The sequence below is a fragment of the Aethalodelphis obliquidens genome, unplaced genomic scaffold, assembly GCF_003676395.1.
Source record: "Aethalodelphis obliquidens isolate GAN/ISIS:26980383/991018 unplaced genomic scaffold, ASM367639v1 scaffold5, whole genome shotgun sequence".
NCBI lineage: Eukaryota > Metazoa > Chordata > Mammalia > Artiodactyla > Delphinidae > Aethalodelphis > Aethalodelphis obliquidens.
In genome coordinates this window covers 49,394,947-49,416,621 of record NW_020837949.1, presented here as the reverse complement: position 1 = coordinate 49,416,621, position 21,675 = coordinate 49,394,947, and the positions used below count along the sequence as shown (strand labels likewise).

The following is a 21,675-nucleotide window of genomic DNA, read 5'->3' as shown; positions in this document are numbered from 1 at the left end:
CTGTTTGTTCTTTAATTCTTGTAGGTCTTTGTTAAACATTTCTTGCAACTTCTCCATCTTTGCCTCCATTCTTTTTCTGAGGTCCTGGATCATCTTGACTATCATTATTCTGAATTCTTTTTCTGGAAGCTTGCCTATCTCCACTTCATTTAGTTGTTTTTCTGGGGTTTTATCTTGTTCCTTCATCTGGTACATAGCCCTCTGCCTTTTCATCTTGTCTATCTTTCTGTGAATGTGGTTTTTGTTCCACAGGCTGCAGGATTGTAGTCCTTCTTGCTTCTGCTGTCTGCCCTCCGGTGGATGAGTCTCTCTAAGAGGCCTGTGCAAGTTTCCTGATGGGAGGGACTGGTGGTGGGTAGAGCTGGCCTTTGCTCTGGTGGGCAGAGCTCAGTAAAACTTTAATCCACTTGTCTGCTGATGGGTGGGGCTGGGTTCCCTCCCTGTTGGTTGTTTGGCCTGAGGTGACCCAACACTGGAGCCTACCTGGGCTCTTTGGTGTGGCTAATGGCGGACTCTGGCAGGGCTCACACGAAGGAGTATTTCCCAGAACTTCTGCTGCCAGTGTCCTTGTCCTCTGGGTGAGACAGAGCCACCCCCTGCCTCTGCAGAAGACCCTCCAACACCAGCAGGTAGTTCTGGTTCAGTCTCCTGCGGGGTCACTGCTCCTTTCCCTGGGTTCCGATGCACATACTACTTTGTGTGTGCCCTCCAAGAGTGGAGTCTTTGTTTCCCCCAGTCCTGTTGAAGTCCTACAATCAAATCCCACTAGCCTTCAAATTCTGACTCTCTAGGAATTCCTCCTCCTGTTGCTGGACACCCAGGTTTGGAAGCCTGACGTGAGGCTCAGAACCTTCACTCCAGTGGGTGGACTTCTGTGGTATAAGTGTTCTCCAGATTGTGAGTCACTCACCCAGCGGTTATGGGATTTGATTTTACTGTGATTGCGCCCCTCTTACCATCTCATCGTGGCTTCTCCTTTGTCTTTGGATATGGGGTATCTTTTTTGGTGAGTTCCAGTGTCTCCCTGTCGATGATTGTTCAGCAGTTAGTTGTGATTCTGGTGTTCTTGCAAGAGGGAGTGAGAGCACATCCTTCTTCTCCGCCATCTTGAACCAATCTCTTCTTGTCATGTTTTAATGTTTGGTTTTTTTTTTTTTTTGGCTGTGTTGGGTGTTCATTGCTGCACATGGGCTTTCTCTAGTTGTGGCGAGCAGGGGCTACTCTTCCTTGCAGTGTGCGGGCTTCCCACTGTGGTGGCTTCTCTTGTTGTGGAGCATGGGCTCTAGATGTGCAGGCTTCAGTAGTTGTGGCACATGGGCTCAGTAGTTGTGGCTCCCAGACTCTAGAGCGCAGCCTCAGTAGTTGTGGCTCACGGGTTTAGTTGCTCCACAGCATGTGGGATCTTACCGGACGAGGGGTCGAACCTGTGTCCCCTGCATTGGCAGGTGGATTCTTACCCACTGCGTCACCAGGGAAGCCCTTTTTTTTTAATTGAGATATAATTGAGTGTTTTAGTCTTGAGAGCTTTGAAATGGTCTGACTGTGTCTCTACTCATCGAGTGACTTTACAGATCAGTATTCTTCAAGTCCTGTGTCCAGGTACCAATTCACATCACTGAACATGGTGACTTCCCCTGGCACATAACCTGGGACCCACCTAGCTTTCCTGAGGATCTTTAGGGATCCAGTCTAATGGAGCAACACTGACCCAAAGAGCTTAATCCAGCAGGAGGGAGAGAGAGAGCCCATGAGGTGGCTGTTCCACTTGTTTGGGCTGCCTCCTCACCCACACTGACTACTGCCAGTGACAACACGGTTCCATTCTGAACCTCATTCACCTCCTTTATCCTCCTCCTCTGAAGTTCACTTCTAATATACTGAGGGGTGCTTGAGTAATTCCAGTGAACGGGAAAATGCAAAGAAATAAGGACATGTGTGCTACCAGCAGAAAATTCTACATTTAAAGTCAGTAACATTTTAACCTTAAAATTACCCAAGACTAAACTGTATTGATCAATTCCCAAACCCTAGTCCATCAAGAGGGGCTCGGCTACTGCCCCTGAATCACTGGGGAGCATCTTTAAATGGAAGAATGTCCCAGCCGCACCCCCAGAAATTCTGATTCACTGGCTCTGGGGTGAGACCTGGGAATCTCTATTTTTAAGATATTCCCCAAGGGACTTCCATGGTGGCGCAGTGGTTAAGAATCCGCCTGCCAATGCAGGGGACACGGGTTCGATCCCTGGTCCGGGAAGATCCCACATGCCGCGGAGCAACTAAGCCCGTGCACCACAACTACTGAGGCTGCGCTCTAGAGCCTGTGAGCCACAACTACTGAGCCTGTGAGCCACAACTACTGAAGCCTGCACACCTAGAGCCCATTCTCTGCAACAAGAGAAGCCACCGCAGTGAGAAGCCTGCACACCGCAATGAAGAGTAGCCTCCGCTCACCGCAACTAGAGAAAACCCGCACGCAGCAACAAAGACCCAACGCAGCCAAAAATCAAAAAAATAGTTATAAGATACTCCCCAAAAGGGACTTCCCTGGTAGTCCAGTGACTAAGACTCCACACTCCCAATGCAGGGGGCCCAGGTTCCATCCCTGGTCAGGGAACTAGATCCCATATGCTGCAACTAAGAATTCACCTGCCACAAGTAAAGATCCTGCATGCAGCAACGAAGATCCCACGTGCCGCAACTAAGACCTGGCACAGCCAAATAAATACATAAAAATGAATATTAAAGAAAAAAATATATTCCTCAAGATAATTCTGATGGGCAGCCAGGCTTGGCAAACACAGGCATAAATTATTCAGTTATATCCAGATTATTGTGAACCATGTAACAGTCTAATAAATTTGGATGTGACCCTTTGGGCGAGAAAAAAAGTCCCGGGAAAAATTGCCATCATAAAAGAATTAAATTAATCCTTGAGAGTGAATAAATTAATCCCAGTAAACACATTACAGTCACTGACTGCATTAAGTAAAAATTTTGTCTGCCTAATCAATAATGAAATAAGCAGAGAGAGGACATTTTAAAGCCTGCAGGAGACATTATAATTCAAACAGTAGCCTAGATCTGATAAATATTTTATAGACAGTCAATTTTATTTCATTCTACTTGAGAAATGCATAAGGGCCTACGTTCCTATTTGGCAACATCAGGTTTTTTGAATTGAATTGGAAGCATACAAGGTTGCTTAAACTGATGTGAATTTCCCCCTCTTAACTAAGAACACCAGGGCACGTTTTCTCCCCGGGGTAGGCCACTTCATGTGGTCTTCAGGCTCTGGCTCCCATGTGCAGTTCTGCGAGTCTCTTTTGCTGAGTCTTGGTCCTGTGAAACGTCCGGCTCTCCAGAAAAGGCCATGTCTGTAGATCTCGGGTGCAGGGAGGAGAGAGTTCAGGTCCTTCTCAGTTTCCTCCTGCTGAAAACCTTGCAAAACCTCAGGTTCTTCTCTTTCATCAATTCATCAAGACCACCACAAAAACTATCTGCAGACAATAGGTGAGTTTATGAAAACGCATCCATGCAGTGTGGATGTTTCTCATGGTTTTTTTTTCTCCCATCCTAAATTGAGTAAGATTTTTTGTAAAGGATAAAATCAAGTCAGCCTAGAAAACCTGGATTTGACAAACTTATGGAGAGATTCATACAAACAAGGAATCTAGACTGAAAATTAGGCGTTTGGGCATCTCAGAAAATTTTGGGACAGGGCAGACTTCACGCGAAAATGTACTAAAGAAACTGGGAGCTGTCCAGAGAAACTGGTTGTCAGAGTTAAGGCCAAGATTTTTCTTCTAAGCGAAACAGCGACTTTAAAACGTTTTCCCCATTTCCCTGACCCATTTCACCACGGGCTCCTTACGCTGGGTTTTTCATTTGGCGTCAAGATGTAGTGAGAACCTCCGCGGGATTTAACTGGCATGCCACAGCAGGCCTCTAGAGGGCGCAGTGCATTAAAGACCTTGGGCTTCCCGGGAGGAAAGGGAAGGGTGTTGGGGATCAAAGATCAAGCCCCCAGACCCGAGGTTCGGCCCCTGAAAGCCACTCTTTTGGAGAGTGTCTCCAGAAGAGAGAAATCTAGGATACAGGAAATTTGAAATCTGTGCTTTATTTCAAGACAAAAGAGAAAGAGAAAGACGCCTGCATGGGGTGTGTCCTGCCGCTGCCCCCAGCCCAGCCCCTTGGAACAGTGATCACGTTCAGTGCAGACTGTCCACTGCCGGCTGAGAACACTGTTGCTTGAAAAGAGTGTCCTTCTATTTTGGGGTGGAAAGAGAAGGGTCTCTGAGCAGGCTCTATCTCGGAGTGGAGCCACAGAGGAGCAGTGACACCTACATGACAGCTGACCTGCCCCGGGAATTGTGCTCGGGACCTGCAGCTGACGATGAGGCAGGGGAAGGGGGAATGGAAAAGAAAGAGCAATTCTTGAGACTCTTCTAAAGAAGAATTTGCAATCAAAGACAAAAAAAGGGAAAAGTTTAAGATGCTAATAAATCTACAAGGTTTTTCAAAGGGTGTCCTCAAGCATCAGAATCTTCTCTGGAGCTTGTTAAAAATATGGAGGCCAGGGAACACCTGCTGAGCCTTGGGAATGGCCAGGGAGTCTAAATTATTTTTTACAGCCCGAGAAGTTTATTAGAAATGTTTTTATTCAGTTATTAAGTGTTTATAGATTGTGGCACAAATGGACCTACCACCTGCTGATCCTCTCCCCTGTTTTTTAATTGAATTATAGTAGATTTATAATATTGTGTTAGTTTCAGGTGTACAGCAAAGTGATTCAGTTATTTTTTCTGATTATATTCCATTATAGGTTATTACAAGATATTGAGTACTTCCCTGTGCTATACAGTAAATCCTTGTTGCTTTTCTATTGTATTTATAATAGTGTGTATCTGTTAATCCCATACTCCTTATTTATCCCTCCCCCACCTTCCCTCTCCCCTTTGGTAACCATAAGTTTGTTTTCTATGTCTATGAGTCTGTTTCTGTTTTGTATATAAATTCATTTGTATTATTTTTTAGATTCCACATATAAGTGATATATTATTTGTCTTTCTCTGACTGACCTACTTAGTATGGTATTCTCTAGGTCCATCCATGTTGCTGCAAATGGCAATATTTCATTCTTTTTATGGCTGAGTAATAGTCCATATATACATGTATATATACCACATCTTCCTAAAGCAACCATCTGTTGATAGACACTGGGTTGTTTCCATGTCGTGCCTATTGTAAATAGTGCTACTATGAACACTGGGGTGCATGTATCTTTTCAAATTAGAGTTTTTGTTTTTTCCAGATATATACCCAGGAGTAGGATTGCTGGATCATATGGTAGGTCTATTTTTGTTTTTTTAAAGAACCTCCATGCTGTTTTTCTTAGTGACTGCAGCAATTTACATTCTCACCAATGGTATATGAGGGTTCCCTTTTCTCCACATCCTCTCCAGCGTTTATTATCTGTAGACTTTTTGATGAAAGCCTTTCTGACCGGTGTGGGTGATACCTCACTGTGGTTTTGATTTGCATTTCTCTGATGATTAGCAATGTTGAGTATCTTTTCATGTGCCTATTGGCCTTCTGTATGTCTTTGGAAAAATGTCTATTTAGGTCTTCTGCCCATTTTTCAATTGGGTTGTTTGTGTTTTTTGATATTGAGTTGTATGAGCTGTTTACATATGTTGGATATTAACCCCTTGTCAGTTACATTGTTTGAAAATATTTTCTCCTATTCTGTAGGTTGTCTTTTTGTTTTTGGATGGTTTCCTTTGCTATGCAAAAGCTTTTAACTTTGATTAGTTTCCATTTGTTTATTTTTGCTTTTATTTCTTTTGCCTTGGGTGACTGATCTAAGAAAATATTGCTACAATTTATGTCAGAGAATGTTTTGCCTGTGTTCTCTTCTAGGAGTTTTATAGTGTCATGTCTTATACTTAGATCTTTAAGCCATTTTGAGTTTATTCTTGAATGTGGTGTGAGAGAATGTTCTAATTTCATTGATTTACATGTGGCTGTCCAGCTTTCCCAACATCACTTGCTGAAGAGACTGTCTTTCCCATTGTATATTCTTGCCTCCTTTGTCATAGATTAATTGATCCTAGATGTGTGGGTTTATTTGGGGTTCTCTATTCTATTCCATTGATCCATATGTCTGTTTTTGTGCCAATATCACACTGTTTTGATTACTGTATCTTTGTAGTATAGTCCAAAGTCTGGAAGAGTTATACCTCCAGCTTTGTTCTTTTTCCTCAGGATTGCTTTGGCAATTCTAGGTCTTTTGTGGTCTTTGTGATTTTTCTTGTTTCTTGAGGAAGGTCTGTATCACTATGAACTTCCCTCTTAGAACTGCTTTTGCTGCAAAACATAGATTTTGTAAAGTGGTGTTTTCATTTTCATTTGTCTCGAGATATTTTCTGATTTCTTTGGTTTTACTGCTGACCTGTTGGTTTCTTTTAGTAGCATATTGTTTAGTCTCCACATGTTCGTTTTTTTCTCATTTTTCTTTCTGTGGTTGATTTCCAGTTTCATTCCATTGTGGTCAGAAAAGAAGCTTGAAATAATTTCTGCCCTCTTAAATTTGTTGAGGCTTATTTTGTGACCTAGTATGTGGTCTATCCTAGATAATGTTCCATGAGCAATTGAAAAGAATGTGTATTCTGTGTTTTTTGAATGTAGTGTCTTGTAGATATCAATTAATTCCAACTGGTTTATTGTATCTTTTAGGACCTCTGTTGCCTTGTTGATTTTCTGTATGGATGATCTGTCCATTGATGTTAGTGGGGTGTTAAAGTCTCCTATTGTTATTGTATCATTGTCAATTTCTGCCTTTATGTCTGTTAGTATTCGTTTTATATATTTAGGTGCTCCTATATTGGGTGCATATATGTTAACGAGTGTAATATCCTCTTCTAGTATTGATTGCTTTATCATTATATAATGCCTTCTTTGTCTTTCTTTATGGCCTTTGTTTTAAAGTCTATTTTGTCTGATATGAGTTTTGCTACTCCCACTTTCTTGTCATTTCCATTTGCATGAAATATATTTTTCTATGCCCTTACTTTCAGTCTGTGTGTAACTTTTGCCCTGAAGTGAGTCTCTTATAGGCAGCACATTGTAGGTTCTTGTTTTTTTATCCAATCTGCCATTCTGTGTCTTTTGATTGGAGCATTTAGTCCATTGACATTTAAAGTAATTATTGATAGATATATACTTACTGCCATTTTAATCCTTGTTTTCCAGTTGTTTTTGTAGTTCTTTTTTCATTTCTTCTTCTTTTTGTTTTTCTTTTTGTGATTTGATGATTTTCTTTGTATACTTGAGTTCCTTTCTTTTTTGGTTTTTGTGAAGCTATTGTATGTTTTTCATTTGTGTTTACCATAGATTTCAAGTATGTTGACCCATAACTATATCTACTTGCTTTAAATGGATAGTCATTTAAGTTCAGACACATTCTAAAAGATCTACATTTTATACTCCCCTCTCCTACATTTTGTGATTTTGACATCCTATTTTACATCTTCATGCTTATCCTTTTACTGTTTATTGTGGTTATAACCTCTTTTATAATTTTAATTATTTTTTAATCTTGGTACTGGCTTATTTAAGTGATCTTCAATCCTTTCATATATTGCCTTTTCTATTGTGATTTTCCCTTTCTTATAGAGTCTTGCTTCTTTCCTTTTTTTTTTTTAGGACTGATTTGTAGGTTTAATGAGATTATATCAACATACTTTATAATCTACAAAGCATAAATTTATATGATAGCTACTTTGTATTGAGCATCCTCAAATTCTACTACCCTACAATTCTAGGAATAGTAGTGGAAGCTTTACATATATAATTAATAGTATCTCTTAATCCTCAACACAACCCCCTACTGTTGTTATGATTATATTCAATATATAAATCAGTTAATAATCAGCTCAGAGAGGTTGGTTGGATTGGTTTGCTAAGGTCAAACAAATAGAAAGGGGAAGAGAGTCAGGATTCAACTTAATATTACTTCCAAATAGAGGCCTTCCTTTCCTTTTAGCATAGAGCTAGGAAAACATCTTACGTACTTAAGAATAGCGGGTGTGATTAAGAAAAAGGGGAAATGGGGTTGGTGGAGGGTGGGTGGGGGTTGGGGGAAGAACCACTGAATAACCTGCCCCTAGAGCAAAGCTAACAAAGAAAACACCCTGATAAAACTTGTGCCTGCGTTTTACAACAGACCACCTGAAAATTCCTGGACTTCATAATACATTGTTTTTTTTATGTATCAAATATAAGGTGCAAAGTAAAAAATAGATGTTTTTGAAGCTAGAAGAGCCATCCCAGTCAGATCCCAACTTAGTTATCACGCACATACACAAGTCAAAAATGACATGAAACAGGAAAAACCGGACTTCCTTTGCTTTCAGAAAAGCCAAGAAGCAAAGAAAATTCTTTTTAGAAATTCAGAAAAAAATTTTTTTCATAGTAGCTAATATGCCTTTCTTAGGCATTAAGACACATTTCTGTTCATAACCTTGATATAGCCATATTTTTACTCTTTATAAAAATCAAGTCTCCCAGTAAAAATGGTATTTTACCACACTAATCTTTAAATTGCATCACTGAAAATGTAATACACACCAATTTCTAACCTCTTGGAACATTCTGCAAAATGGATTTTAGTCACTGGAATGAATAATTGCTCAGAAAAGCAGCACTGCCTGAACTGTGGTACGATTTGGTAGGTAATAGTCTTGTTTTCCAGTAAAAACTAGATCTCGTAAGCAGAAACACTGGACTCCTTGTGGTTCCATTGATCGAGAGAGCGTTTCTGAGCAGCTTCTAAGCAAACATTTCTTAACAGGTTGATCACAGATCTGGGGTCTTCACTCCTCCTAATGACACTGCCAGATACAATCACGTTAGCTCCTGCCTCTGCGCATTTATGGATGGTGTCAGGACTACTCCACCATCAACCTCAATGTCCAAAGACGGGAACTGGGTCCTCAACTAGTGAACCTTTGGCATCATATCTTCCATGAATTTCTGCCTTCCAAACCCAGCTTCCAGTGTCATAACCAAGGCCATATCTATCTGATGAGCCCATGGTGCCAAATACTCAACTGTAGTTCCTGGTTTGATAGCAAGGCCAACCTTCATTCCATTCTCCCGAATGTCTTTGATCAAAGCCGCCGGGTTCTCAGTAGCCTCGAGATGAAAAGTATATTGATTGGCTCCTGCTACAGCCATTGGTTTTAACCACTGTTCCGGCCTGGACACCATCATGTGCATGTCAAAGAAAGGGTCCTGGGCTTCCCTGGTGGCGCAGTGGTTGAGAGTCCACCTGCCGATGCAGAGGACACGGGTTCGTGCCCCGGTCCGGGAAGATCCCACATGCCGCGGAGCCATGGCTGCTGAGCCTGCACGTCCAGAGCCTGTGCTCCGCAACGGGAGGGGCCCCAACAATGAGAGGCCCGCGTACCGCAAAAAAAAAAAAAGAAAGAAAGAAAGGGTCCTGGCCTAGCTGCTTTAGGAGGCTTTCTACCACAAGGTGACCAGAGGTGATGTTGGGAACAAAATGCATCCAGGTGTGGGTAATCGGCCCCTAAACTGTCCAGGTCGCTGTTGAGGATGGACAGGCCAATCTTGCAGCCGGATGCCCTTCTTTCCTATTTAGAGAAGACCCTTCAATATTTCTTTTAGTGTAGATTTAGTATTGCTGAATTCTTTTAGTTTTTGCTTGTCTGAGAAACTCTTTACCTCTCCTTCTATTCTAAATGCTAATCTTGATGGGTAGAATATCCTAGGTTGCAGGTTTTTTGAATATATCATGCCACTCCCTTCTGGCCTGCAAAGTTTCTGCAGAGAAATCAACTGATAGCCTTATGGGGCTTCCCTTGTAACTGACTCTTTGTTTTTCTCTTGCTGTCTTTAGAATCCTCTCTTTAACATTTGCCATTTTAATTATAATGCGTCTTGGTCTTTTGGGGTTCATCTTGTTTGGGACTCTCTGTGCTTCCTGTACCTGGATATCTGTTTCCTTCTTTAGGTTTGAGGAGTTTTCAGCCATAATTTCTTCAAATACATTTTTTGATCCCCTTCCCTCTCTCTTCTCCTTCTGGAACCCCTATTATGCATAGGTTGGCATGTTTTATATTATCCCATAGATCTTATATGTTGCTTTCTTTTTTTTTTTTTTTCATTTGTCTTTCTGTCTGCTGTTCTGATTGGGTGATTTGTATTATCCTATCTTCCAGATCACTTATTCATTCTTCTGTGTCATTTAGTCTGCTATTCATTGCTTCTAGATTGGTTTTTATCTCAGCAATGGAATTGTCTATTTTTTATTGGTTCATGTTTATAGTTTCTAGTTCCTGTTACAGTGATCTGTGTTTCTATTGATAATCTTTCTTAGTTCGGTTAGCATTTTTATTACCACCTTTTTGAACTTGGGGTCTAGTAGACAGATGAGCTCTGTTTCATAATTTGTTCTTTCAGAGGATTTCTCTTGTTCTTTTGATTGGGTGTAGTTCCTCTGCCTTTTCATTTTACTTAACTTTCTCTGTCTCTATAAATTTAAGAGAAACAGTTATCTGCTGTGGTCTTGAAAGGGTGTTTTTATGTGAGAACGTCCCTGTGTAGACTACGTATGTCCCACGTTTTCATGCAAGGGCTGGTTTCGGTATGGACACCAGTCACGTCTTTCCTCAGGGTGTGCTGGCTGTTATCCCCTGGACAGGGGGTGTGGTAGGTGTTGTAGTATCTAGAGCCTGTGCAGGATATGAGTTGGGGCTTCCTCTCTTGCCACCCTGGCAGGGGTGGGGTCTGCCCCCCCGCCAGTTGTTGGATTAGAAGCCCTGAGGGTTGGGTTCAGTAGGATCCATTACCTGTGAGTGTGAGCCCTGCCTCAAAGGAGGTGATGCTGAAACAAGTAAGGACCTATGCACTGCCCACACAGGCAGCGTCAGTTCTGCTCAGAAGCTGCCCAACCCTTTCTCTGTTGTGTTTGTCCCAGATCTAGTGCAAGGCTCTGGTGTGGAGTAGCCTGGGGCTGGGGGTCGGGGCATAGTGGCTGCAGGAACTGAGGTGGCTGTCCTGCCCCCTGGGATCTGGGCTGCCTCTGTGGCAAACTTCTCCCAGGACGCGTCTGCCCTAGACCTAGCGCTAAGCTGTGGTGTGGAGTGGGCGGAGCCAGGGCTCTCCGGCTGGGAGAGAACCCATGCAGACTCCTGAGCACATTGACAATGGCCATCACTGCAGAGGGAGTCTAAATTTTTAACAGGCTCCTGGAGGGACTCTGATATACACTGCAATTTGAGAACTATTGAATTGTACTTGTTCCAGAAAACCTCCTCACAAGCATCTGTATTTCCCTTCTTGCAAATATAACTCTTTGTCCCATCTGCTCTAAATGGCAAACAGTATGCACCGTTAGCTTGTAAGAATACTTCACATACGTCTTGGAAAATCTTTTAATCACTTTACTTTCTTTTCTCTGAGCACTTCTTTTTATCTTTGAGCTTTGGAGTGCCAAACTGAGGTCAGTCCTAAATACATTTTTGACCAACATTAACGGGATTACTTCACGGGAGTAATCCAGCTCATCTAAGCCATTTTCACCATTTATCTTCAGCCCAGTATTACCAAGGAGCTGGTCAGTGGATTGAGAACAGTTTATCACACTGACAAAAGATCAGAGTTCACTGAGCCACCAGACATGTTTGGAGGCCACAGGCACTCAATTTCTCCTGCCTTTTCCCTGGAAAAGGTGGACATGAGGAATCCCTCTAAGTCTTTGGGCAGTGAGGGGGGTCCTGAGTGAGGGGGCACTTGCCCCTGACCTAGAGAAAAGCTTTCGCATCTCATGCCTTTTCCTCTGAAGTCTAGTCTGCCTGGAATGGCCATCCCTGCTTGCTGTGCCCATAAACTCCTATCCACCCTTCAAGTCCCAGCTCAGAAATGTGTAGTGATAATAAAAACACTCATCATAAATCAGGTTTCCCTCTTCTGTTCTGTCCTAGCATGCTATAATTTCCCTTTATAGCACTCATCAAATCTGTAATGATATATTTGTGTGAATATTTTATAAGCATATGTGTATCCTGGTTGACCAAAAGCTACATGAGAGCAAAGACCATTTGCCTTCTCACACTTGTACTTATAGCCTATTACCATGCCTGGCACATAGTAGGTACTCAGTTAATATTATTGGATGAATGAATTGATAGGTGTACATTTATTGAGTACTTCCACTGTGTCAGGCCCTGGGCTAACTGCTCCTGATATGTGGTTTGTTTTAATGTTCCCAGCCACCTTCTGAGGTAAGTATTATTATTACCTCTGTTGAATAGACAGGAAGTTGAGGCTCAGCGATGTCTTGAGAATTTTTCAGGGTCACACAGCTAATAAGTAGGAGCACTGGGATTTGATATTAAATTTGTGTACCTCTAGACCTCAGCTCATTTGAAATGGTCACCCCCCCGTTACCTTCTTGGACACCCAAATACTAGTTAGTTGTTTCTTTGCTGTTTTTTTCTCATATCATGTCATCTGTTCCTCTATTACCACACTTACCACGTTACATCATCGGGATTTAAATATATGTATCTTTGAGCTCCATGAGTGCATGGACTTTATTCAACTAGCAGGCCAATTCCAACCACCTCGTCCATAGCCAGGTGCAATTACAATGCCGGACAGTAAGTGCCCAGTTAACCCAGGATCAGTCTCTCTCAATACCTCATTGTCCCCTCCTGATAAAGAGAACAGATGCCATTAACGTAGGTTGACAAAGTAACCAAATGAACAAACAGCTCAGAGGCAGACCAACCATATATGGAAACTTGACATATGAGATAGTGGCTATGGGAAAAGGATGGAGCCAGGACACTTGGTTATCCACAGAAAAAGGAGTGAAGGGCTCCCCTGGTGGCGCAGTGGTTAAGAATCCACCTACCAATGCAGGGGACACGGGTTCGAGCCCTGGTCCGGGAAGATCATGCCGCGGAGCAGCTAAGCCTGTGCCCCACAACTACTGAGCCCACGAGCCACAACTACTGAAGCCCACATGCCTAGAGCCCGTGCTCCGCAACAAGAGAAACCACCACAATAAGAAGCCTGCACACCGCAATGAAGAGTAGCCCCTGCTCGCCGCAACTAGAGAAAGCCTGTGCACAGCAACAAAGACCCAATACAGCCAAAAATAAATAAATAAATAAATTTTAAAAAAAGAGTAAAATTAGATTTCTATCATACACCATACACAACAGTTAATTCCTTTTTTTTTTTTTTTTTTTTTTGCGATACGCGGGCCTCTCACTGTTGTGGCCCCTCCCGTTGCGGAGCGCAGGCTCCGGACGCGCAGGCTCAGCGGGATCTTCCCGGACCGGGGCACGAACCCGTGTCCCCTGCATCGGCAGGCGGACTCTCAACCACTGCACCACCAGGAAGCCCCCAAAATTAATTCTTAATGGATTAATGACTTCCATATGAAAAACAAAACTTGCAGACATGTAAAATGAGTAATTGCAGTGGTAATTAGGGAAATAAAAATTAAGACCATGATAAAATAATCATTTTAAAACCACTAAATTTGCCAAAATTAAGAAATCTGATAATAGTGTTGGCAAAGATTTGAGTCACTGCTGGTAGGGGTGTGTGTATATATATATAATTTTAGAAAAAAGTTTGGCAATATCTAATAAATTGTTACAATTATACTATAGCATATGCAGTAAAAAAAAAAAAAAAAAAAGATCATGTGCAGTTCCTGTGGAAAACAGCATAACAGTTCCTCAAAACATGGGATTACCATGTGATCCAGCAATTCCATTTCTGGGTATATACCCCACGGAAATGAAAGCAGGGACTTGAGCAAATATTTGTACAGCCATGTTCATAGCAGCATTATTCACAAGAGCCAAAGGTGGAAGCAATCCAAGCATGCATCAATGGACAAACAGATGGACAAAATGCTGTGTGTATATATGTATATATACAATGGAATATTATTATCTCTTTTAAGACCATTGGTTAACTGATACCAGCTAGTGCTGGACCTCCAGGATGGTGAAAGTTCTGGAAAGTCTGAAAGGGAGGAAAGGCTGAATGAGATGGGATGCTGGTCTAGAAAATGCTCATGGGCTTTTTGGACAGTCTGGTTTAGAAGCACAGCTACACAAGCTTTGCTTGGCTGAAGCACTGTTCTCTTCTCTCCAGGAAGTTCATTCTCTTTGGTTAAGTGAGCCACCTCACGAAGGATCCAGATCCACAGAATCAGCCTGAAAAAGGAAAAGCCAAGTTGGAAGACACCTGAGACCTAACTTCAGGTATTAGCAAACCTGTCTTATAGACATGCCTTCGCTGTGGGCCATTCAGAGAGGAAGCTGGGTATTTAGAGGCGACAGGGAAACCGTGTAAGCTTAGATCTGGGCAAGCATCCACGAGGTAGGCTGCCTGTGAGGTCCTGGGCAAGGTCAACCATATCGGCTGTCAGAGGTTCCAGGACTGGAGGCTGGGGAAAAGAGAGAAGATGACAGCTAAGGTCCTCTCTCACTCTCTGACGATAATTCAAATGCATCCAAATGTTAGACACCTCACCCGCCAGTAAAAATGCTCAGTCCTAGAACCACTCAGTCGACATTTATTTTGAGTTGAATTTTCTCTCTAATTGTTCCGTAACCCATTCTGATCTTACCATGAACCATCTTAGCCCTTTGAACATAATCTGTGCTCCTTGGAGAATTAAAACTGCTGCCAAGGCTTAGGTTTTACTACTTATAACGTAAGCCGTGCATTTCACTAATAAAAAGTTGCTTAAAGCAGATGCATATATTTTTTTTTCTATGTTCCAGAAAGGTCAGTGTTTGCTACCTCTTCTATAAATGAGTCTACCATCTTTTCAAGGTTTTCTCCCACATGCATTTATAAAGCACTACCATATTCTGCCAACAAAAGTTCTGGAAGCTCACAAGATACTGAACTTAAAGATTTATATAAACAGCCACAGGCAGGTCTTTTGTGTGTGTGTGTGGTACGCGGGCCTCTCACTGTCGTGGCCTCTCCCGTTGCGGAGCACAGGCTCCAGACGCGCAGGCTCAGCGGCCGTGGCTCACAGGCCCAGCCACTCCGCGGCATGTGGGATCTTCCCGGACCGGGGCACGAACCCGTGTCCCCTGCATCGGCAGGCGGACTCTCAACCACTGCGCCACCAGGGAAGCCCCAGGCAGGTCTGTTTTGATACTGTCCAGGACACAGTAATGAAGAGGGGATCACAAATAAGTCAGCTAAGTACAGTCACTTTAAAACCACGGATGGAAACGAGAGGCCACTGCAAGGTTTTGATCAATGCTGATGCCAACTTGAACACCGTGAGAAATGTGATGCCGATGTCTTTTCCATCTGGCAGTTTCTTTTCTTAGCAGTAATTAAATCAGTGAAAATTGAATATAGTCATGAGAGTTGCTCACATTTTTTTAGCAGCAATCATGAAACCCAAACCCCATTGATACACTTTGAAAATCTACAGCTGACGAATTTTTAAATGTCAGGTCCATGCTAGTTTATTTTGCAGGCTACTCCAGGGGAGCCAGGCATCAGCCCAAGTCTTCCCTGCAGGCAGGAGGAAGGCTTCTCCTCCAGAGCTGCAGGCAGAGCCCACTGGGCTCTGTGTCCCTTTCCTGGCACCATCTGGGTGGTGTCACCGTGAAATTTTCTGCGTGTGCTGCCAGCACTGGCATCCTGTCAAATCCTGGCCCAATACTTCAAGTGTGTATACGTATAGCTGATTCACTTCATCATACAGCAGAAACTAACACAACATTGTACACCAATAATACTCCAATAAAGATGTTACAATTTAAAAAAAAAGTAATTGAAGCGTGTGCTGAGTCAGAACAGGTGCAGGAATTAAGTAACCGCTTTGTACCCACGTTTACATATTGCAGCTTGCGAGCAAGCTGGCTCAGGTGTGCTTCCTCCTTTCTTTGGCCATTGGTTTCCCCTGCCCAGGATCAGTTGGCTGCCAGGCGTGACCTGAAGGGTTACTGCATCGCTGTCATTTGATGAGTTACTGACAGCATGTTTGAAGTTGTCCTTTCATTCTTGTGAGGCCACTTCTTTCTGTTGTGGAATCACTTCTCCCCTCGGAACATACAAACCTACACCACCTACACGTGCCCCTGAACCTGTGTCTGGAGACCCTCAGGAAAGGGGAGCGATCATGACTTTGGTCTTAGGAGCATCTCACTACCTTTCTCCTCACCCAGAGTGTGAAGCCAGGAAAAGAAGCAGAGGCCACCTTTAGAGACGGAGTAGGGAAAGTAAGGAGCTGACTCAGACGCACAAAGAACTTAGCAGTGAATAGTGCAGACGTTAGCACCTCGTGCTGAGTGGGCAGTGCCAAATATGGACCTACTTTTGGAAGTTAATAGTGATTATGAAATAGGGGCTGGCTCTCAGTGTGACTCAGAGACTGAGGCTGCTGCTGACGAGGGAACATCAAAGCAATGTATGGGGAAACCTAGATGCCAGTGAGGTTTGCCCTTAACACACCAAGCTGCCGTGTGACCCCAAAACAGAAAGGTCTGAACCAAGGGCTGGGGTCCACCGAACTGGTCCAGAGGTGGTGCTGAGAGAAGACCTAGATGCCCAACGTCCAGGATGCTTTCATGCCCAAACACAAGGCTGAGGACACGACCTAGAGAGGAAATGGCACAGGTAAGAAACAGAGGCAGGAGGGTGCTGGCAAAGTTAGAGAGTAAGGCGGTCGCATAGATATTCTTAGAAAACAATGTTTAAACAAAACCAAATGTATATTTCTGGACCCTGAAGTGGAAAGGAAGATCCTTCCAAAACAAAAATGGGAGTGGGTAAGATCAGGAGGCAAAAGGGCTGTTAAAAGCAGTGACTTGGTCTAGTTTTAGCTAATTATATACTGAGATGAAACAGATCCCACGTCACCATGGGGGGATGGAGCTGGAGCCCCCCACCAGGCTGGCTGTTGGGGGCCTGGTTCTGAAAGCTGGGCCAGTGAGCACGCAGAGCCCCCTGAGGCGGTGCCGACAGGCCAGGTAGCAGGGGACACGGGGACACGGAAGCCTCTGGACACTGACGTGTGGACAGTCGGCTCTACTTGCCTGACAGTTTCCGCGCACTACCCCCTCCCCACCTTCACCAGGCTATTATCAAGAGAAAGGAAGGCTGTGTTCAGTGATCCTAGGGAAGGTTTTCCCTTTTCTCATGCAGAAAATAAAAAGGAAAAGCAAGCTGAGTCATCAGGAAAAAGAATTATAACCTGATACTAAGTTCAGTTGAAACTTTTGTGACTGTTCTAAAGAGAACAGATGAGCGACACATGGGAACCACTGGAGAAGGAGGCCAGGAGGGGAACTCAGGTAACCTAGGGACAGGGATGTGAGCATGGCCATGACCCCCTTTTTCCTAGGGAGACAGGAGCAAACTGTGATCTGGGCCTATTGGCACAGAACAGGGCTCTGCAACCTTCCCTGTTCCAAAAACGGTGGGGTGTCTGGTGAGTTCAAGATCCAGCTCTTCCCTCCCTGGCTTGCCCACAGGCAGAGTCCCTTCCCTCTCTCCTTTGCTCCTGCCCACCTGCCCTGGAGCCCCCCTCCTCCCCACTACTTACCCAGAACCCCAGCAGCTCTCAGTGCCCAGCAGCTCACGGATCTGTCCTCTAAGCCCACCATTTAATGATAACAGGTAAATCTCAACACTTTACTAGGTGCCAGGCATGGTTCTAAGTGCTTTTGCATATCTTAACTCCTTTAATCTTCATAAACAACCCTATAAGGTAGGTCTTACTTTTATTCCTCCCTGGGAAGACAGGGGCACAGAGAGGTGGAGTGACTTGCCCAAGGTCACACAGCTAGTGAGCAGCAGAGCTAGGATTTGAACCCTGGAAGTCTGGCACCGACATCTGTGCTCTCAACCACTCCATTATCCTGCCTCTCAATGCCAGCCTGTCCTAGGATGCTGGATGTTAGGTTGTATAAGTTAATTTTTAGGTTAGGCCAGTGAGGCCTCCCGCAAGCATACTTGGCCCTGCTTAACTCCTGAGCCCATCAGAACCAAGGCAGATGACTTCCAGGGTCCTGGCCCCCTGCCCAACTCTGGCCAGGCCCCTTCCCCTGTATCCCCAGCAAATCTCTGACCTGGAACCACTCTATACTCCGGCTGACCTTCATTACCGCCTCTACCTAGAAGCCCCAGTTACAGCACACACTTCACAGAGCTGGGTCCTCTCTCTAACAGTGAAATGGCCCAGGGTTTCCACTTTCCCCGCACTGGATTGCTCACTACTCTTCCTCCTACCAGCTCCTCCCACTCCCCACAAGCCCCTGCTACCCTGCTGAGCCCACCTAAATGGTGAGGGCAGGCACCACCTTTGTGCCATTCTTCTGGCCTCAAAGGTGCAGATCACAGCATTTTGCATGGCTGCTTGACTGGTTAAAAACTTTTAAAAACAAACTAGTAAGTGAAATGCATTTAAGTGACCACGGGAAAGGAGCTCTGTCAAATCCCTGACCTTAGAAAGTCAACCAAGGAGTCTGCTAGACCCTCTCTCCACATGACCTCAGTGTTTAGCATTATCTAACCACACTGACGTGTGGGTGGTGGGACAGAGCCCCCAGCAGTGTGACCCAGGGAAACATGAAGGGGGACCTCGGCATGGTTTGGGGGCCGTGCAGAGTAAAGCAATGAAGAGCAGAGAGGAATGATAAGCAGCTCTGGCTTACACATCAGTATGGTGCTTCTCTAAGGTTTATCACAGGTGTCCATCAAACACTTAAGATGGAGGTGATGGGTGAAATTGATATTTGCTTCTTTGACTCAAGCATTCATTCCCAAGGACATAATCTCAATTCAGAGTTTCCAGGTGAAACTTTGCCAGAAATATTGCCAACTCTGCTGTCCAGGGATTTTGCAAGAATATGGTTAACTTATGGCCACTAAGTGATAATAGAAGATTCTGGGGACTGTCAGGTCAGTTCCAAACAGCTAAGAAACACATAGGTATAAATTAATTAGTAGTATTTTAAGTAACCTAGACTCTAAAACAATATTCTCCAAAGCATGTTCCAATGGATAATTAGAATAAGTGTAGAGAAAAAAATATTCATAGTCAAATAAATTCATAGTCAAAAATAAATACAGAGTTAAAGCTAAACAGGCTTTTTGACTACACAGCTTCCCAGGGGCCTTAGCATGTGAGTGAGCACTGCATGTGAGCAGCAAGGGCATCCATCATATGCAGCTTTTCTCACACTTTTTGGTCACCAGCCCCCCTGCCCCCCATTTTCTTCCCCTCATAGGAATGCATGAACTTTGTTGCCCAGAACAGTGCTGCTTTAATGTTAACTGAAAGTAAAATGGTTAGACCACCTTGACCTCTATGAGAAGTGTGTTATTGGAACCCTATTGGAACAGGCAGTGGTCATCAATAGTGGCTAAAATCAATAGATGAAAGGCCCACAGGGAACATTATCATATATGGATCAGGCTGAGGCCAACTGAACCCACCTATGAGTCCTAACACCACAAAAAGAGAGGCACTCCTAGGGGTTAAAACAGGTGTTCCAGCAAAATGGTACGTGTATGTTCACAGCATCACTATTCACAGAAGTCAAAAGGTGGAAACAACCCAAATGTCTATCAACTGAGGAATAGATAAATAAAATTCCACACAATGGAATATTATTTAGCCATAAAAAGGAATGCAGGGGACTTCCCTGGTGGCGCAGTGGTTAGGAATCTGCCAATGCAAGGGACACAGGTTCAAGCCCTGGTCCAGGAAGATCCCACATGCCACGGAGCAACTAGGCCCGTGTGCCACAACTACTGAGCCTGCGCTCTAGAGCCCGTGAGCTGCAACTGCTGAGCCTGTGTGCCACAGCTACTGAAGCCCGCGCACCTAGAGCCCGTGCTCCGTAACAAGAGAAGCCACCGCAATGAGAAGCCCACGTGCCATAACAAGGAGGAGCCCGCGCTCACCACAACTAGAGAAAGCCCACGCGCAGCAACAAAGACCCAACACAGCCAAAAATTAATTAATTAATTAATTAATTTCAAAAAGGAATGTAGTACTGACACGTGCTACAAACATGCATGAGCCTTGAAAACATTATACTAAGTGAAAGAAGCCAGATACAAAAGGCCACGTATTACATGATTCCATTTATATGAAAAATTCAGAGAGACAAAAAGTAGATTCATGGCTACCAGGGGCTGGGGAGAGGGAGGTGGGGAATGACTACTTAATGGGTACAGAGTTTCTTTTTGAGGTGACGGAAAAGTTCCAGAATTAGATAGTGGTGGTAGTAGCACAACATGGTGAATGTACTAAATACCACTGAATTGTACACTTCAATGTGGCTAAAAGGGTAAATTTGATGTTATGTGTATTTTACCAAATATAAGAGATAGAGAAAGCGAGGCAGGACATACCTCCTGATAGGGTGTAACAGGAAGTTCACAGCACCTCCCATGAGGTAGTCTTGCCAAAAAATCCAACTTGGTTATGCCTCTAGAGCCAACTACCAGTTTACAGGAAAAACAAGGGGAAAGAGGAACATATTCACAACTCCGTGGGGAGGAATTCAGCAAAATCCAAAATGAGGGACAACTAAGGAACAAAAGACCAAGTTTCTTCACAAATAAATGACAAGAAAACAAACAGGAAGGACGAATAGTCAGATTTTAAAAGATTTACAAGACCTAACACCCAAATGCAACGTGCATGTCTGGATCCCAATTTAAACAAATCAACTATTTTTAAAAAGCATTAACGAGATAACCAGGAAAATCTGATGACTGACTGGATTTTTTATGATCTTAAGAAATTACCATTAAATTTGTAGGTGTGATAAGGGTCTTATGGTAAAGCAAAACAGAAAGATTTTATTTTCAGAGCTATGTACTGAGGCATTCACAGACGAAAAGATATGTCTGGGATTTGCTGTAAAGTAATTCAGTGTGAGGAGGGGGAGGAAAATAGTAATACAGAAGAAACAACATTAGCCATTAATTGATAATTGCTTGAAACTGGGTATTCTATCTAATTTTGTATTAAGTTTGAAAATGTCCATAATAAGAAGTTTTTTAGAAAATAAATTGCCAAGGAGACTTCCCTGGTGGCGCAGTGGTTAAGAATCTGCCTGCCCACACAGAGTAGTGTGTGCATCAGGACCCAGGGGAAGGAGCAGTGAACCCAGGGGAGACTGAACCAGACCTACCTGCCAGTGTTGGAGGGTCTCCTGCAGAGGCAGGGGGTGGCTGTGGCTCACCGAGAGTACAAGGACACTGGCAGCAGAAGTTCTGGGAAGTACTCTTTGGCGGGAGCCCTCCCAGAGTACGCCATTAGGCCCACCAAAGAGCCCAGGCAGGCTCCAGCGTTGGGTTGCCCGAGGCCAAACAACCAACAGGAAGGGAACCGAGCCCCACCCATCAGTAGTCAAGCAGATTAAAGTTTTACTGAGCTCTGCCCACTGGAGCAACAGCCAGCTCTACCCACCACCAGTCTCTCCCATCAGGAAACCTGCACAAGTCTCTTAGAGACACTCATCCACCAGAAGGAAGAGAGCAGAGCAAGAAGAACTACAATCCTGCAGCCTGTGGAACAAAAACCAAATTCACAGAAAGATAGACAAGATGAAAAGGCAGAGGGCTATG

General features: G+C 43.8%; 1 long non-coding RNA gene and 1 pseudogene across 1 annotated transcript in view; one reads left to right on the top strand and one right to left on the bottom strand.

Moving 5' to 3' along the window:
• The window catches only part of LOC113618316 (uncharacterized), a 25,655-nt gene extending 11,143 nt beyond the window's left edge, over nucleotides 1-14,512 (top strand). Inside the window, exon 3 of the long non-coding RNA XR_003431970.1 lies at nucleotides 14,206-14,512. This is a non-coding gene — a long non-coding RNA (uncharacterized LOC113618316). The remainder of the gene's footprint in view (nucleotides 1-14,205) is intronic.
• LOC113618314 (ribulose-phosphate 3-epimerase-like) lies at nucleotides 8,403-9,337 on the bottom strand (annotated as a pseudogene).
• Nucleotides 14,513-21,675: the final 7,163 nt, after the last annotated feature.